Consider the following 14136-nt stretch of genomic DNA (forward strand, 5'->3'; position numbering starts at 1 on the left):
AAAACCTAATTTATCACTGGACAATATCCAGTTTAAAGCACCTGAATTTTGAGTGAGATCATCTCATGATAAACTATACCTTCCTCTCACAATTTTAAACTCAATGTACCAAATTAGATCATAAAGAAGTAACATGAACACACATGATCTTCATTTTCCATAGCAAAACTTTCACTAACTTAAGACACGACACTATAGATAAAGGATCTCAATATCCAGACAGCAGATCAGATAGAAACCCAAAACTATAAGTTACTCATCTAAAAAAAGTCTGTGTAAATTTATAGTAGACAATATGATAGTTCATAATATATTTTATATGTCTGAATTGCTTCTGGATTCACCAGCATGAAAAAAAATGTGTCAGTCTACATTAAACAAAAATACTTCATTTCTTTTATTAGACAAAGGGAACTATGGAATTATATCTTTTCTTTTTTTGGCTATAAATTCTAGCAAAACAATCATTTTTAGAGCTTAGCTTAGTAAATCATTGGTGTATGTGTGTACATATGCAATATATAAATAAGAAGTAAATATATACATATTTTATATATATATATATATATTTATATATATATATATATATATACACATATTTTTCTTAGAAAGGAAATTAAGATTGCCTGTAATTCTATCTCCTGGAGTTTGTCATTGTTTCCCCATATCTTATTACAAAAAACAAACCAAAACCAACTGTGTGTGTGTGTGTGCACACTCTCCCTTCCAATAGCTTTCTAAATTGCATTGATATGTATGATATGTAACAATCAATCTAATTTTATTATAATTAAATGAAACATAATGGATAAGTACCATCTTGAATTGTAGTTATAGCTAATTACTGGTGATTTTAAATTAACTTGAAAATGTAAAAGTACGGTTAAAAGGTATAAAATTCTAAATAATTCTGACAAAAGTAATCCTGAATCAAAATATTTTAATATTCATAAAAGATTGCCAAGGTCACAAAGTATATTTTTTATTTGGAGTAAAATGCTGTGGCCTACCTGTAAAAACTGTAATATAAGTTATATTTTAACCTACTCAATTAAAATTATTGAAAATTTCCATTGCAATTACATCTCCAAACTTATTTTTCTTTATTTTTATGTCTCTCAAATGATTGAACCCTGTTTTCATCTTTGATGGCATTAAATTCAAGTTCTTCCACTTTAGTAGCCTAAGTGCCTAAAACAAATGAAGTCTCAACACATAAAATTTGACTCACAGTTTCAAAATAGTATGTAGAACTTACCCATCCAAGAAGGATGCAACAGCAGCTGAGAAGCTGTCAAGGAGAAAAATGCCGAAGGATTAATAAATCATATTGCTATAACATGACAATGAGAATTATAAACAGCTATGTAAAAATTAGGTTGCTAGCAGTCAGATGGCTTGGCTTCTTTTAGCCTTGCTAGTAGAATGGCATACATTTATCTTCTGCTATGCACTGGTAAGTAGTTGGCAAGCTTGGGATATATAAACATTACTTAAAGACATTATGATTGGCTTGCATCCAGAAATGTCCTCTGACATTACCATTAGCTATCAAAGATCTCAAATATTACTGGAGATGTTTGAAGAGGCAAAGGAAAGCCAGAAGTCAAAGAAAGACAAAAATAGTAAGAAAAATAGAATGGATAACTAGGAATAAAATAGGCACATTTACTGATATAAGGTAAACAAATTTATAAATGTTATATTTAAAACAAATGTATTTAAATGATATATTTAAGACGAATTAATGACACCCGAATGTGTATACTGTTGGTAAGAAACAGTGATTTAGCACATTAAAACAGAAGAGAAAGAAATATATAAAACCAAGGCTTACTGAGTACTCTTTTTTATTTTTTATTGTTTTAATGTTTCTTACAAATAGAAACTAATCTTCCTGATGTGTTTTCCCTGTTATACATGAAAGAAGGTATGGAGTTATTCTACTGTCATTATCTGTGACCCTATTAAAAAAGCCAACAAACAAAAACTGACACAACCACCAGGAAAGAAAGAAAGAAAGAAAGAAAGAAAGAAAGAAAGAAAGAAAGAAAGAAAGAAAGAAAGAAAAGAAAACTAAGAAAAAATAAAGTTAAAAAAAACCACTTGTCAATCCACTCACAATTAACTAAAGCTTATGAGAAAGTCAAACAATAACTTAGCTATGATGTCACATTTGGTTTGCTGATTTAACAATGCTCACACAATTAAGGCAGTTTATTGATAAATACATTTCATCAAAACAAGAGTTAACCATATTAATAAAATATTTCCAAAAAAAGTGTATGAGGAATGAGATGTTTTTACAAGTGTCATAAATGAGGGAGTTTTGGATTTTAGTCCATTAACATGATTCTACCTTGCATTCCTAAATTGATAATTCTTTTACATGAACACATATTTTAAATATAGTCAAGAAGCAAGGAAATTAAGATTGCATATAATTCTACCTCCTGGAATTAGTCATTAATAATATGTGGTTCTACATGCTTCTGGTCTTTTCCCCGTGTTTTATTACCAAAACCAAAACCAAAACAAACCAACTTCTCTTTTCACACTAAACTTTCAGTTACGTTAAAATAAATGTAACATTTTAATTTTTAAACCAAGCCAAACCAAAACAAAACCTCTCTTGCCAAATATAACACATAAGGATATAAGGAATGAATGTTCAGTATAATCTCACTCAATAAATTAGCTGCATGTTATACCAGATTTTTATGCACGTACCAATGTGTTTTAACATTGTTATCTAATAAACAAATATATTTGTACAGATGGCTGTAGTTATAAAGCACACTGTATTCAAACTCACTTTTTTTGTCTTAACACTATATCTTAGATACTTCAATATCTATTCAAACACATCAAATTATGTACTGTTTACATACTTGTAATAAAAGGACAAGGATGATTAAATGTAATTTTTGGCAATAGAACAATTGGTAATAGAATAATGCACTTTAGCAAGAATTTTCAATTATTAGTTTTTATAGTTAAAACAAGACTAAATTGGTTTTGCAAGAAAACAAGGAGAAAGACCTTAAGGAAAATTTATGTCAGGAGCAATTTGCAATGATAGATGTTATCATTAAGAAAATAAAATTGTGTAAGTAAGGAAGCCAAGCACTTACTCAGCAGAAGGCAGGTCTATCAGGTTTGATCCTGAATAGAATACAGCTGAAAGTGAATATTAGGAGATTAATTCTAAAGTAGATTTTCCTAAGTTGATGTTAAGAAGTACAAGAAGTCATTTGCCAAAATCAAGAGTCACAGCATTTGAAACATAGGAGCTATTCCAATGTTTCCGTTGTTGAATTTTCATCTCAACCAATTTATTTTTGTCAATTTTATTAACCAAAATTTGTATTAAAATTACCATGTTAGAAGGATTCAAGAAGATAACATGCACTTGAAAAATAAAAGTTTAACCTCATATGAAAAGCCCTGAAAAGATGCTACACATCACTTCAGCTATCCAGTATCCATGAAAGAATTCCCCAAAATGACAGTGGAGTTTCTGTATTAGTTTTTCCTCAGGTGTTGCCTTTGGTTTTCTTTGTAATTTAAAATATTCGGGCTATACATACTTCAATAGCTGGCATGCTATTGTTGTTCCTAATAGCACCTTTAGAAATGACATGCTTTTGCTGTTCAACCAGAATTTGTAAAAATAAATTACCTCTCAATTTTTTGAGATTAATCATGATATAGTTTCTTTGTTAAATCTTAGGTGATTGAAAAATAAATCACATGTGCCATAAATATCCTTTGAACCACAAGGATTGCAAATTGACATTACAGTGTGGATTTTTCATCTTGACAGCTTATCGTAGGGGCCAACTTGCCCCAGATTTTCTTTAGAGAAGAACAAGATAAATCTGATCAAACACAAAGAATAAAACAAGTACTTGTTTATTATTGCAAGGAAACCCACTGTGAATCAGTTTCTTATGAGATATATTCCAATTCTACTGGATGGGTGGAAAATTTCAACCATAAAAATTAGTAAGAATTTTGCTCTTTTCAAAGGGTCAGAATGAAGGAACTTGGCTTAATGAAACAATTGTAACTAATCTGTTCTAAGAGTAGGATAACAAATAAACCAAGAAGAAAATTATAAGTAATCTTTTCCAGGGCACAGATTTAAAAAAACAAATTTTTCAATGTTAATTTGATTAATAGTGAATGCTTCTGCTAGTAAAAATCTCAATGCTATATAATCTACGCTTGTTTTGTCAGGATAGTATCAAGAGAAAACAAATCACTCTATTCTCAAATGCTTAGCCCAAGAAATAGTATCACTGTTCAAATATGTGATATGCTGCCACAACAAAGGTAAGATGGGCAACTTCAATCTCTGTAAAAGTACAGAAAAAGTCAGAGAAAGAGTCCTGTTGAGTTTGCAGAATATCTACATCCCAATAAAGGTAAACTTCAGCAAAATATTATTTTGCTTTTGGAGTGGGAATTAGGTTTCTGCATTTGCTATGGTCAGAAAATGTCTTAGGGACAGGGAATTAAAATAGCATATCAAAGGAAACATAGAAAAGGTGAAACAGATGGTAAGTTAGGAATTATGCTTATGTTCCTCCTCTCCCTTTTTAAAAGTACTTTTATTGTACCAGATAATATTTAATAAGCTATTATTGTATAGTATTATGCTTATTCTTGTTATGTTCCTCTCCTCCACAGCAGTCCTACAAAGTTGTTTTTATCCATTTCACTTTAGATATGGGAAAACTGAGAAAAAGAGAAATATAGTAATTTTCTTTCAGTCCAGTAACTAGTGAGTATTAGAGTCAGAAATGAATTGATATTACCTGACTCTAGTGAGGCTGTACTTTTGATTTCTGGATAGGTAATCATGATAACTATGTGCATAGAACTTTTCGAGTTCCTAAGAAATTTTCATACCTGTGATCTCATTTTCCCCTTATAACCTTATATTCTATCTGTTGGATGGCTGCTATTCTGTATAATAGAGACACTAAAAATGTGTCTGGCTTTGAGTAGTAATTTTAGGAGTAGGTCCAGGGTTCATGGTAAGATCATCTGAACCTCCTGTTGCAATTGTATCACCTAATCAGGCTTCTCTTACTGCCCTGTGGAATTTTTTTTTCCCCCCAAGAACACACTCAAATTTCCTGCATGGAAATGTGTATCTCAGAGTCTGTTTCCAGGTACCCTAGCCTAAAACAAGAGTTACAATATTGAACCAATCTTTTGAGTCTTTAGCTAAATCTTTCCAATTTCTAATATTCTCTATTTTCTTTTTCTCAGTACTTTTTTTCCATTTATTTATGCAACCCATGAAGCATATTTATTTTATATATTCAGTTTTGACATTCTGTCACATTTCTGGAGACTCTAGCTTGTGTGGCACCTTATTTCTTTGGAAGTTTTGTGATATTTTATTATAAATTTGCATTTCTTAAATTTTTACTTGTGGGAATTATTTGCGGCTTGGACTAAAGACAGTGTTTTGTTTTGTTTTGTTTTGTTTTCAGAGAAGATTTGCACTTATTTCTGCCTGGCGATTGGGGGCCATTCCAGTGTAGGACCATTTTAAAGTATAGTGTTGCATTAAAGTCTTTCACATCACATAATTAGGTAAATTCAGGCTATAATACAATATAAAGGTTGGTTTTTTAGCTAGAAGGATTTTCTGTCCCTCTTATTCATCACTAGGATTTAAGATAGGAATGTCTTCTTGTAAAACCCTCAGTGAATGTACATTTATATATTTTTTACACTTACATCAAGGAACTGGCCAATTTGGTGGACCCAGCTTCATGATGAGATTATAATCTTTTAGCCTTCCTAACTTAAGAAAGTACTTGACTTATCTATTTTCTATGCTCTGTAAATCTATGAAAACTGAAACCCAAGTTCACTGGGATCTGCAACTGCTTTCAACATGGAAGCTAGTACCAGCTATTACTTATTACTTCCCGTTTTCTCCTTTCATTTGGTTTTGCCTCAGAGTATTCCTTACTTTCTATCCAGCTCCTCAATATACATTTAAATGTGTTAATCTATTCAGCATTTATAATTTTCCCCCAAAGAGAGGGGCAGAAAACCCATTCTGCTGTGAGCAGAAATGTAAATCTTTCCCTCTAATCTTCATCAAGTATTTTAAACTTTAACATGTGGTCCTTTTTTTTTCCCCGAGGCCAGCCAGCTGAGATGAGTGAAAACAGAGACCTAAAAGCAGAGATTGTAAATCTTTGGTTTTTAGTTTAATAAGAGCTAGGTTACTGATGTAACAGACAAGGCATTGGAAGAATAGAAACATTAAATCACTCTTCCCCCTCATTAGAATAATAAGAATAATTACTCCCTTTGGTAAAGAAAAATGTTGAACAATGTGTTGGAGAGAATCCTTTACACCTTGGTAGGACCTAAGGAGAAGTTTTATGCACTGTCTTTTCTACTCTTAAATCACTAAAAATTAAAGGGGGTATTTACAGAAACTACTAAACAGGTTGGAGATCCATGAATAAAGGATTTATTTACCCTAATCCTTTCCAGGACAATGGAAAATATCCTTTTAGGATTCCCTAGTAAGCCAGGTAAAACTGGAGCAAGAGGGCTGAGATGTCTCTTTGCTGTTGAAGAGGGAGAAGATTCAAGAAAGCCACAGCAAGTCTCATGTGGTCCCTGGGTAACAGGAGAAAGCACAACATGAATTCCTTTTTGCCTCTGATAACAAGACACTTGGCTGAGAGAGAGAAAGCAAGCAGATGTTGAAGGGATCCGTGGTCATGATGAGAGAAAATTATAACAAAGAGCAGCGTAAGGATGTGTGTCAAGAAACCAGGTGGGAATACAAAAACTTCAGCAGATGCCAATGTGGTGGGGACATGGGGCATGATTGTACATTGCAACAGATGTCGGTCTAGGACAAAGGAAGGATGAAATCCAGATGCCTTACCATCTGATATTATTGAATTGTATAAACATTTCAGAAATTAAACCAATCCAGGAAGAACAGAAGGAGGAGGGGGAAAGGCAATTTTGATTTCCCTGAATTAAAACCTAAGCCTGAAAATACATTCAAGCAAATGAATTTACTTAGAATTGATTCAGTTACTTTTTTTTTTTTTTTTTTTTTTTTTGCTACCAAGCAGAATGGGAACTCAAAATCTAACTGTGGTTATAAGGTAAAAATAATAATAAAAATTAAAATAATTACATACTGTCATCACTTGAATTTTAGAGCCTGAGAATATATAACCATAAAACATTCTCTTGATCTCCACAGGAAGAAAGTAGTGCTCAATTGTGTAAAATATTTGACAACTAAATTAGGACAGAAACATGTTACTAATTGATAACCCTGCAAGTGCAGCCCAAGAGTGGCAAGAATGGAAAATCAAATGGAAGGTGAGAAAGTTGAAATCGTATAAATGAAAGAAACAAAAACATACAAAAATTCCTTGAAAAGCTGGTTATGAAAGAATAGCCGGAAACAAAAGACAGTTAAAAGTCATAGCTAAAGTGATACATGAGGTCAGGTCAAGGCTTTCTTGCTTTATTTAAGTTTATAGGCACTAAAACACGTTTGACTGATCACAGAGAATATGTGGTAGAAATGAAGATGCTGAGATGCAGGAGACAGAGAGCTGGAAATACACTGGGGACAAAGAAGCACACATGGAAGAGATTGGATTTGGATTGGAGTAGCACTTTCTTCATGGTCATGAGAAGGCTGGCGGACAGCAGGTTAACTTTTATTTTATTATTTTTTTAATGTTTATTTATTTTTGAGACAGAGAGAGACAGAGCATGAATGGGGGAGGGTCAGAGAGAGGGAGACACAGAATCTGAAACGGGCTCCAGGCTCTGAGCTGTCAGCACAGAGCCCGTCGCGGGGCTCGAACCCACGGACGCGAGATCATGACTTGAGACGAAGTCGGCCGCTTAACCGACTGACCCACCCAGGCGCCCCGCAGGTTAACTTGTAGATCTGGTAGCCAATGATTAAGTAGTTACTGTATGATGTATTCTCTCTGGTAGGAAGTGAAGCCATGCACTGAGATTAGTAGAGAGGAGAAAGAAGTAATAAAATATTTAAGTAGAGCGGCTAAAATGTCATTTTATCGTGGGAATAAGCAGAGTTAACTTTCTGGGGAAACAGTTTCTTGAATGCATTATGGAAAGCCCACTTGAGTTTGGTGAATGTGAAACTATAATACCTCCAATTTACTGTTTGATGCTTATTTGTTGGAATACAGGCATAGAGAGGGATTCGTCCATAGTTGCAGTCTTGACAGGTGTGTATGAGATTAGAACAAGGGAGTCAAGAATAGTTTTTAAAAGAGTTAGAGTAAATATGACATGACCAGAAAGAAGCTGGATGTGGAGGGAAAATGTGAAAGTAGAAGGCAACTCATCAGCAGTAAGACAACTGGAACTCACTGAAGTTGCTTGAAATGACGGTAGCTGTTAGGATGGTCAGCTGATGAAATTAAGTAATTTGAAACAAGTAACTAGGAGATGTACAACTGTCCAGCCTCAGAACCTGAAGAGGGAAGACAGCAAGCAAACCAGAGAGTTTGAATCAAACGATCAAAAGAGGGAGTAGAGACAGGAAGCAAGGGAGAGTTCTAATTATAAGGAACCTGTGTCGGATAGATTTTATTTAATTTTCAGGCAAATGGAAGTATCTTTGAACATAGAAAAATATCTCTTTTTTGAAATGGGCTTCTCTGTACAAAACCAATCACAGGAAATAGTCAAATAGAGACTGGATAAGTATTAGTTATATTGTGAAGAGACTTCAAGTTATAAAAGATTAGATTATATCATCTTTGATCTCTTCCCAGTCCAAGATATCTTCTGAATCTTCATTATCCACCCCCATCCATATTTTTTTCTCTCAAGTTTAATCATTAGAAAAATTGACCTCAACCTCTTCCTTGAATGTCTCTCCCACTGTCTTGTTCTCACTTAAATCTGGCTCTTTCCTGAAGATACTGCTTCTTCTGCAGACTTAATAAGCCTGGGACTCAAAGTAGGATAAGTGCCTTTTCTGTATTCATTATCCTATTCCAGATGATTGAGTCTCCTTTCTCTATAAAACACCCCCTTGGGGCACCTGGGTGCCTCAATTGGTTGAGCATTCGACTCTTGATTTTGGCTCAGGTCAGGATCCCAGGGTTATGGGATTGAACCCCACGCTGGGCTCCATGCTAATCATAGAGCCTGCTTAAAATTCTCTCTCTCTCTCCCTCCACCCCTCTCTCCCTCTCATGCTCTCTCTCTGTAAAATAAAAAACAAACAAACGTGCCTCTGGCTGCTCTCCCTGTCCCCCCTCCCCAGTCATCTCCCTTTGTTTTTTGAATGTTAGCTCTTGGCTCACTGCAACTCTCTCCAACACTACTTTTTCAGCAGTGAATTCAAAGTCCAAAGTCTAAGACCGAGACCTTTCCATTCTTCTTCTCAACCATCTTTTTGATGGTTAACTTCAGAATTCACTTCAGTGATCATACCCATGACTTTGTTACTAATCACTATTACTCTCCCCAAACCTCAATTTCAAGCATGCCATACTACAGTGTTCTATCTTTACAGCTCAATCCTTCTGAAAGCCCAACTCGAACGATGGCTTGAAACCAGTGAGATCTTACCATTTTTCCATATCTCTCACCCCTCATCCAACACTCACACTTCTCTTACTATCAAGCTTAAATTTAATTGCTGTTACAAAATCTCTCACTTAAATGCAACATCAACTCCTTTGTTTTCTGTCATATTTGCTTTCTCTCTTAGCTAACCCATAATTATGGCTAAATTCAAATCTCCAAGAGCTGTACATCTAAGCCTGCACTGCTGTACCAGCCTGGAGGGAACTCCCAACCATCTGGACTAGCTATAAACTCAAGAGCACTAACTCATACTGTATTTCTATAGTCCATTCACTCTTTTACTGTTCTATTAGATGTTGTTGTACTAGGTCCTTTTTTGCCTCAAACTTCTCAGTTCCCACTGTCAGCTTGTGACCATTCTTCCTATTTCATTAAAGAAAATAAAGCAGTCAGAAGAGAAATTCCACCCACCATCTTCCCCTCGCATCTATTTTCCTGCATTTGTATTTGAATACTCTAACTTCTCTTTCATCATCAGGATGGACTGCACTCCAACTAAATACAGGTTTTCCATTGTGTACACGCTCTTATCTCCCTTTTCTTTCTCAAGGATATTGCTGCAGCAATTCCTTTTTTATTCCTTTAATTATCAAATATTCCCCATCAACTGGAACATAACCCATCAGCATCAAAATAACATGAAGTTATGTTGTTCATCTTATAAAGAGAAATGATATTGATACCACTTCTTATAGCTATCACCTCATTCTTCTGTTACTTTAAATTATAAAGCAAAACTCCTTGAAATAGCTGTCTATTTTTTTATTCTTTGAATGTCTTTCTTCCTATTTTCTCTGAAGCCCACGATCATCAAATATTTATTGCCACAACTCCAACAAAACTGCTCATTTTGTGATCACTATTAATTGCCACACTGCTAAGTCCAATGCTAAATTCAGTCCTTACATTTTTTGCTGTATCAGAACCAGGTGGAATCATAGACTATTCTCTCTAACTTAAAATACTTTCTTCACTTGGCCTCTTTTCTTAAAAAACAAACAAACAAAACAACAAAAAACAAAAACAAAACACAAGCCTGGTTTTCCTTCCACTTTGCTGGATATCTTTCCTCAGTTGGTTTTTTTGTTTGTTTGTTTGTTTGTTTTGTTTTGCTTTTAAAATTATCTAACACCTCGGGGCGCCTGGGTGGCGCAGTCGGTTAAGCGTCCGACTTCAGCCAGGTCACGATCTCGCGGTCCGTGAGTTCGAGCCCCGCGTCAGGCTCTGGGCTGATGGCTCGGAGCCTGGAGCCTGTTTCCGATTCTGTGTCTCCCTCTCTCTCTGCCCCTCCCCCGTTCATGCTCTGTCTCTCTCTGTCCCAAAAATAAAATTAAAAAAAAAAAAAAAAACGTTGAAAAAAATAAAATTATCTAACACCTAAATATTAAGGAACCCTGAGGTTCAATCTTTGAACCATATGCTTGTATTGATTCCCCTAAGTGACTTTACTGAAAAGTCAACTGATACTTATTTTCTTTCTCAACATGAATGTTAATATCTTCAACTCGATCTGTAAAACCATTTATAATCTGATTTCCTGTTCCATCAAGAGCTCATCTACCTCAACACTTCCTATTCCTCCTCCATAATTTTCAAACCTGCCAGCTACACACCCACATTAAAGTCTCTGCCCTTTCTGTTCCCTTTGCCTTGGATGCTCTTCCCACACACATCTGCATTTCCTTCAGATCTTTATTTTTAAAAATCACATTTTCAGGGAGACATTGTGGCCTACCATAACTAGAATTTTTTCCCCTCTCCCGCACTTAGCATCTCCCTACCTTGTCACTTTTTTTTTTTCTTTAGCACTTACCACTGCTTAATATAAGGGATACTTTTCTCTGATTCTTTATTTTTTGTTTCCCCACTAGAATAAATGTCTTCATGAAGACAGGTGTTTATTGTCTGTTTTGTTTACTAATGGATCACAGAGACTGTACACTTAGCAGATGCTCAATAAACATTTGTTGAATAAATAAATGAATAATATCACTCATTCTATTTTATAATCAGCGTCAAGTATGAATTTCAATATATATTAATCAAACTTTTACAAGGAGTGTGTTATATTTTTAAATTCTGTTACTGCTTTTAGAAGTCAGGTTCTATAGCCATAAAACTGCAGGCTTGATTACTAATAGAATTAGTGTTAAGAATATGATACCTACCTTTGTGGATCTCAATTGTAAAAAAAAATAATAATAAGATGAAACTTATTCATTAGGACTTTCAAACAGATGGCAGGTGACTTCCAATGTGCCACAAAACTAGCTGATCTTTAGAGTTCTTACCTCCAAAAATGAAGAGGTTAAGATAAAGGATTGTGGAAGCTCTTTCATTATAAAATTTTATCAAATGTCTATCCAATCTAACACAGAAGGGGAGAAGATAAAATTAAGAAATTATGCTCAATTTTGTATTAAACAAAGGTTTCTATGTATAAGGTAGCAAGAGAGATACTTGGTGTCTAGTAAACATTCAACAAGTATCAGTTATTATTGTCATCATGGTAGCTCTATTAATCTCCTTCAGATGGATTAGGGGGAAAAAAGCAACAAACGCTTTTAATTCAGCTATGCTCCCTGTGTAAGCATACACAAAATAAATCTTATGTTTGAGGCAAAAATCTTTTGGAAAATAACCTATGAAAGGTATAAACCTAAGTAAAAAGCAAACATTTGCAAACGATTGTACTCTTTTTTAATATGCTAGTATAATCACAAGTCTATACTTTATCATGGTTAAAGAGTAAACTTCCAAATTTAAATACATATTTTTTAATCCAACTTTAAATTTAGTCAGTAGTATTATAATAGCATTGCATGGTGATCATGATAGTAGCTACACTTGTGATGAGTAGAGAGCATAACATACACACTTGATAAAGCACTATGCTGTACAGCTAAGACCAAGGTAATACTGTGTGTCAACTATTCTTCAATATAAATAAATAAAAGTAAAAATACAATCATTAAAAGTATGTATTTTCAGATACAAACATTTAAAACATTTGTTCTTTTAATAACATTCAAATTTATAGTCTATATTCTGATTTTTCCATAAACTTAAATATAGATATTTCTCTAAATTGAAGGAGTCCATTCATGATATAATATTCCTTATGAATTATCCATAGCTAAAAAGCTCTAAGGACAATAATAAGCACCGATTTTCCTTCCTTTTTTTTAAATGTTTATTACTTTTTGAAAGAGGGTGAATGTGAGTAGGGGAGGGGCAGAGAGAGAGGGAGACAAAGTATCTGAAGCTGGCTACACACTAACTTGAGAGAGTCCGATGTGGGGCTTGAACTCACAAACCATAAGATCATGACCTGAGCTGAAGTACAACCCATAACCAACTGAGCCACTCAGGTGCCCCAAGAAGCACCAATTTTTACCCCAAATTCCAAAATTGTTAACTGATACACAATAATTATTTTGAAGGTATTTGAAGCAAAATGTTCAATCTCATTTTAGTAAGAGCCCTTTATTATTTCAATCCCTTTCCAAATTATTTCAGATAATTTTGAAAACTGTGTTCCAACTCATATAAAGGTCCAACTCATAGAAACAGAGAATGGCTGGTTACCAGGGGCCGGGAAGCAGGAAAATGGGACTGGTAAAAGGGTACAGACTTCTAGTACAAAATATTAAAGTAAAATTAAAGAAAAGGTTTCTGCAAAAATGAATTTTTATCTGAAAAAAACTGAAAGACCAAATATAAGCTTCTATTAACCAGAAATAAAATAGATGATGTATTTATTACAATAGAATTAAATTTTAAAAATACATATTTTGAAATGTTAATACTCCCCCCACCTGGTTTCCTAGTTTATGTGCATGAGTATATCTGCACAGTGGATCTTCCAGAGTATTTTGCCTATATAATGGAAAGCCAATGCACGTTTTATTAACATTCCTGTATTAGGCTTCTAAGCTTTTAGAAGTTTTCAGAAAAACCTCAGTCTTGATGGTCTTCCATAGAACAATGTTCCTGCAAAAAGATACATCAGTCTGGTTTTATTCTTGATTGCCTTAAGGCAAAACAAGTAATTTTAACAATATGTTTGGAATTTATTATTTGGATCCACACAGTTCTTGAGTGATGCTATTTAAAATAGTTTCATAATATATTTTAACGTTTGATTTTATTTTAGGTTGTTTTAAGTTACCATGTAGAGAACTTTCATAAAAATGTATGATCTCTTTTTGTCTTCTGAAATTCTAAAACATATTTCTCTTCATAATAAAAACACTTTGCTTACTTTTTGCCTAACAGTAACTAAACAAACAAAACAAAAAAATTGAATAAATAAAAAAACGAAACAAAACTACTGCAATGAGTTTCCCTAAAATGTGACCGTCAAATTTCTGTCTTGTTATTGGGTTATGTTTTAGAAATATTAAGTTAAAAACTAGAAAGCCAATGTGCTTTATTAGTACTATTTAAAATACCCAAAAAGTAAACAATGTTTGAACATTG

The 14136-nt window shown here is 33.8% G+C and overlaps 1 long non-coding RNA gene across 1 annotated transcript in view; it reads right to left on the reverse strand.

Moving 5' to 3' along the window:
- LOC144616797 (uncharacterized) overlaps positions 1 to 14136 on the reverse strand; it is a 423028-nt gene that overhangs the window by 327841 nt on the left and 81051 nt on the right. Inside the window, exon 2 of the long non-coding RNA XR_013556553.1 lies at positions 1259 to 1291. This is a non-coding gene — a long non-coding RNA (uncharacterized LOC144616797). The remainder of the gene's footprint in view (positions 1 to 1258; positions 1292 to 14136) is intronic.

Source organism: Panthera onca, chromosome B4, assembly GCF_046562875.1.
Source record: "Panthera onca isolate mPanOnc1 chromosome B4, mPanOnc1 haplotype 2, whole genome shotgun sequence".
In the NCBI taxonomy this organism is placed as follows: domain Eukaryota; kingdom Metazoa; phylum Chordata; class Mammalia; order Carnivora; family Felidae; genus Panthera; species Panthera onca.